General features: G+C 37.4%; 1 long non-coding RNA gene across 14 annotated transcripts; it reads right to left on the reverse strand.

Annotated features, from left to right (window-relative positions):
- Positions 1-1,832: 1,832 nt before the first annotated feature.
- LOC110908311 lies at positions 1,833-4,373 on the reverse strand. Of its 14 annotated transcripts, none has more exons than XR_002574518.2 (7): positions 4,043-4,372; positions 3,806-3,934; positions 3,081-3,099; positions 2,741-3,002; positions 2,407-2,487; positions 2,227-2,327; positions 1,833-2,132 (listed from the first exon to the last, which is right to left on the reverse strand). It is a non-coding gene; the product is annotated as an uncharacterized LOC110908311 (long non-coding RNA). The 14 variants fall into 14 exon arrangements; XR_002574517.2 differs by having other exon boundaries at positions 2,741-3,006; XR_002574512.2 differs by having other exon boundaries at positions 2,741-2,807; positions 2,894-3,099.
- Positions 4,374-5,542: the final 1,169 nt, after the last annotated feature.

A 5,542-nucleotide genomic window follows, 5' to 3' on the forward strand; every position in this document is an offset into this window, starting at 1 on the left:
AAAAGTGAATGTCGGTTGACATTTCACTATTTGCCTCCAACTTTATCAAAATCACATTTTTACCCCTTGACATTTTCTTTTACCCAGCTTTTTCTTTTTTAATATCTATCTAAAATATCACTTTAAGTTTAGAAATGTGATTTCAATGGTAATATTTTTAACTAATTACGTATGATTTCAACGTGATTTCAACTTTTTTCTTAATACCTACATAAGCCATTTTGTACGTTTTCTATGCATGAGTTGGGTCACATATAATATGCTTTGACTTAACGGTATGATTTCGAGTTAGGCGGGTCACATATAATACGTTATGATCGTACGGTATATATTTTATTTACTTTACGTTTTGATGCTTATATAGGTTACATTGAGTTCATTCGGCTACGTCGATACTCACGTTTTCATATATAACGCATCACGTAACGCTTGGACTAATCTATTCCACGATTGTGATTACATAGACTCCTTGTTATATGTGAAAATTACATCTATGGTGTATCATATTTGTAAGATTGTGAAAGACTGAATGCTTTATTGATTCAATAGGATTACATTATGTAGAGAATATATGAAACTCTAAAAACCTAAGCTGGCCCGTGAGCTCACACTAGAAATAAATATAAGAAATGAAGGAGATTTCATATATTTATTTGTGGGTTTGTGTTCTATATTGGAAGAACTTCTCAACGAACTAAACTGTGTCTAAAACGCAGCTAAGATAAATGAGATATCGATGCTCAAAGTTTGGTGTTTAAAACATTGAATGTTGAAATAATGGGAAAGTGCCACCTTGTCCTACATAGAAGGAGAGATGAAACTTAAAGAGGTATTTAAGTGTGAACACTCTATCCTTAATGTTTCATGGAAGCACACACTATTGTACTCGTGAAGGGTGCAGAGCACCCTAACTCCCATGCGCGCGCATGGCGTGGGCGATGGGCGCAATTTGGTGCTTCGATGGTGCACTTTGCACTTGGCACGCTTGAGAGCCGCCTTTGTATTTTTTAACCGCGCGCGCGTGGTGAAGTATATGGGCTGCAAGGACCAGGTGGCAGGTAAACCTTAGAGGATGACGTGGCAGGCAAGCGCACGAGTACACAGGGCATGACCAGGTGGTCTACGCGTGCGGGCGCACCAAAGTGAGCCAATACGGCGTGACTTTGTGACGTGCTCGTATAGGTTCACTGGTGACTAGCGCGCGCACATGAAAGTGAGCCAAACTAGCGCGCACAAGGGTGGTACAGACCTTCCCACGCGTGAAAGTGAGCCAATCTGGCGCACGCGCACATGAGTGGTGCAGGCCTGGGGCGCATGAAAGTGAGCCAAAGTGGCGCGCGCGCACCAGAGTGTCTGTCATGCGCGCGCGACAGAAGCTTCCAGGCTTTAATGACAGAGCAGTTTCATTTTAGCATTTAAAACGGACGAGTCAACGGTTTTGACCGAGAATTAATTGATGAATTAAAGTGCATTGAAGACATTCAGTGCGATTTAATTCTCTCATTTAATTCATTTTTTGGCTGTTTCAACTCGGATGCTGTATCTATACAGCATCTCATCCACTGCAGATGACACCAGCAACAACAACGACATATGCAAATAATTCTCTACACACTTCTGATCTTCTTCTTACTTTTCTCAAGGTATTCTTCATGTCCTCGAGCCAGCTCTGGCAGTACTACTCCTCTGGCTGTTGTACCCTGAGAAACAAAATGAGTTCTCCTGGGAGACTCGGAATTTGTTTTAAAGGTGTTAAACACAACCCTCAGCCACATTTTCATTTCTGTCTCATCTTTGTTCTTGTTTTTTTCAATATTATTTCAGTTGTAATAGTTCTGTAATTTATTGCTTTCTTTCATTTCTGTATTGTAATTATTTAATAAAACTGTTTTATTTTATTTAAACTAGATGAAAGCACCCGCCGCGATGCGGCCGGGGGCTTAGAAATTAACACGCAACAAACATATATTCACATCTCCTAGCTGTTGTGGAACTTGTGGTTAAAAATGATGAGCTGCTTTATGTAAGCCTTGACCTTACAAAAGTGGTTGTAGTTCATTCTTGGCGACCTTTCTTTACTTCTTACATCGTGCACACAAACAGAGTGAGGTGTCGGTTGATGTGCGCTTCAGCTAATAAGGGATTAGGCAATAATCAGTTAGCAAATAGCATCCTCATAGTTTGATGAAAGGCTTGAAGCTAGCAATAATATGTGTCGAATTGTACCTTCATTATAGCGTACCAAGCGGCTAGGTTTCCCAAGGAAGTAAGTGAACCTTTTAGTAGCTTTGTCTCCCTTGTCCAATACAGAGCCTAAGAAATTGCCTCTATACATCAACAAACTTTGAGTAAGCAGTTATGCTTTCATATCTGGTAAGCAAAAACTAAAATATTATAGATACGTACCGTAACATATGTGAATTTATGAGCATTATCTTAGAAGTAAGGCTTTACACATCATCTTCAGCTTCTTCAGTGTCATCTCGTCTGTGCCAATGAATGCAAAAACAATCACAAGAATAAATCAGAGATTTAATCCCGTTTACTTATGTTTTAACTTAAATAGATAGGATGAGTAAAAATGGTAAAAAACCCGTTTTAAAAATAAAAATAAAAATAAAAATATAACAGACTATTGTTTACCTCTTTATTATCATTGTAACGAAAATACTCTTTCATTAGCATCCTAATAATCCAGAAAAAATTGTAAAATGACCAGTAGGAAAATAACTACATTAACCTTGGTTTTTGTTAAGGAGGACCATAACTTTTTTTAAGAAAGACCATTCCTAGCACATCTTTCATTGCTGCAAAAAGAAAGTAAACACAACACGTATTCTGCTCTAAATTTTAAAACCAGCTAAATTTTTGAAACTTGTTTAATCAAACTCACCTTTGTATCAAATATAGAGTAAAAAGTTTGCATGACATATGGACTAACACCAGTAGGCACGCTTACAGTAGATTCCTCCATGCATTGCTTAGCAAATCCTCTCAAAGTGCTGCCTATCCCATTAGTTATGTTGGTCACAGAGATAGATATATTATGCTTCAACTATTTCGTTAGTATGAGTCAGTACCGGTTATGTTTTATCATAGCTGGTCAAACACGTAAAACAAACAAAATTAGCCTAAAATGAAACTTGCTCAAAATGTCCTTTTTACTGTATAAACACTGAAACTTGTTATATATAGAATGTAAAACTAAAATATATTTCGAATCAACCCAACACTTTTTTTACATGTTATCCAATCCATCTACCCCGTATATGAAATATATAGATCTACACTTGTCATCCATCCTACCGGGCCAGTAATGGGAGCAGGGTGACATCGCTCTCGTGAAGAAATCATAGCAACCGGATGTAACCAAGTCACACGCAAAAAAATGTGTTTCTCACCCACCGCCCAAGCAATTCCCTCGAATCCTCGATATAAATCTTATATATGTAAAAATTAAGTCATGAAAAAAAGATTAACGCAAAATATATCAACAATTTCAATTTCTTAAAAAAACTACTATTGAACACATCAACTACTATAGATTCAACAATCATACATCTGTTACTTATAGAAACTCAATTTAACATCCAAACCCTAATTCTATGGTTACAACATATAAACTTTAAAAAAATTCTACCTCTGGAGAAAGAAATTAGGGCAAGAAAAGTTTGTTCAGGTTCAGTCATGAGAACAACTTCTTTCTGACTAACACAAGTCTTAATCTACTTAAACGATTCATAAAAGTTTCCGCTTGTAAGACAAAATTTCCACATGTAATCAAACTAAGTGAATTGAATGTTACCTCTACTTTGTCTTCTTTGGCTTTGTGATTAACTGGCAGCTCACGGAATTCCTCTATGAGTTGGATGCATTCTGGAATGTTCGGAATGTTCTCCTGTGAAACAAAATCCACAGCTACTATGTTGCATGACTACAAATAAGAAGCACAAATTAGAAATTTTTTGAAATACATACCCATACCTCTTCTTGATTTCTTTTTTTGGGTGATTTGTTCTAGAGTTAGGGTTGTAGAAAGTACATTGGCGTCCGATTGAACCACTGGTGACAGTCTAGATACCGGTGGTGTTGTCGGTGGTCGTTACGGCGGGTAGTACGTGGTGGTCGTCGTCGCTTCTTCGGAGACAAAGTTAAACATCGATTCTTTCAGCATTCAATCAGAGGCTCGGAGCTCCGATTCATCGCAAATTCTTTTTTCAGAGAGAAGCTGAGTCGGATTCAGGACGCTCTACTCCGTCTCCATCTCTGTCTCACCATTCAAGTATTCAAGAGTGGACACATGTATGAAGCAGAGCCACAATCATTTTTTTTTTTTTGAAAAACACTCCAAGCCCAAGGTACAATCAACCTAAGCCCAAAGTGGTTGCTAATTTATAGGTTTTAATATGCAAACGGCTCCTATAAACCGCAATTTTGTTTTGTTTGTATATCTCTTTAAACTTTCATTACGGCAACCAATGGCAACATGACACAAGTTTTGAAAATTGCTTTCTTTTTCAAACGATTATGAGATAAATACTGATTATTATCAATGATGCCTTCGGCCAATTGTAATATAATGAAATATTATTTGAAATCTGTTTTCCAAACAATATTCGTGATCTATGAGGATAGATAGGTTGCAATAGAGACTTGGACGACAAAAAGAAAAGTGGTCGGCTAACGTAAGGGCGATTGGAATAATAAATTCTCACGTGTGAGATGGCTGAAATCTTGAATCGAAGCCGAGACTTTATTTCAAATGGAAAATAAGAAAATATAAACGGGAAAAGAACAAAAACGGCAGCCAGGGCAGCGGTTGCAGTGGCAGCACGCCACACTGTCTAGGGTTTTTCTCAAGTGGTGACGGCTAGGGTCTTGTGATTTGTGTGTGACGCAGCGGAAACAGTATAGAGCCTAGGTTGACTCTGATACCATATAAGATTATGAAAGACTGAATGCTTTATTGATTCAATAGAATTACATTATATATAGAATATATGAAACCCTAGAAACCTAAGGCTAGAGGGTATGGTGATGGTTCTCCAAGGGAGGATGATCCGCCACGTAGGCGTCACGTCATAGTCCTCCCAAGGATGCTTCATCCCCCAAAAGTAGAGGGCCACGTAGGCGCCACGTCATAGTCCTCCCACGGATGCTCCATCCCACAAAAGTAGAGGGTATGGAGGATGGTCCTAGTCATAGTCCTCCCACCACTTTTATGTTTTTTTTAATCTTCTACTTTTTTTAACATTTAACAAATAAACTAACACAATATTTTTATTAATATTAAAAAATATTACATAAACTTAACAAAAAAAACATAAACTTAAAAAAAACATAAAAAATAAACTTAAAAAAAATAAACTTAAAAAAACATAAACATAAAAAAATCCTAATATATTAAAATAAGCTACTAGTCTTCGTCTTCCATGTCGTCGGGTTCGTTTTGAGCGTTGTTCCAAATGTACTCCACCAAGTCCGCTTGTAGGTTATGATGTGTGTACTCGTTACGTAGAGCTAACATGTTCAAATCTTGTTG

The sequence above is a fragment of the Helianthus annuus genome, chromosome 14 (assembly GCF_002127325.2).
Source record: "Helianthus annuus cultivar XRQ/B chromosome 14, HanXRQr2.0-SUNRISE, whole genome shotgun sequence".
Taxonomy (NCBI): Eukaryota; Viridiplantae; Streptophyta; class Magnoliopsida; order Asterales; family Asteraceae; genus Helianthus; species Helianthus annuus.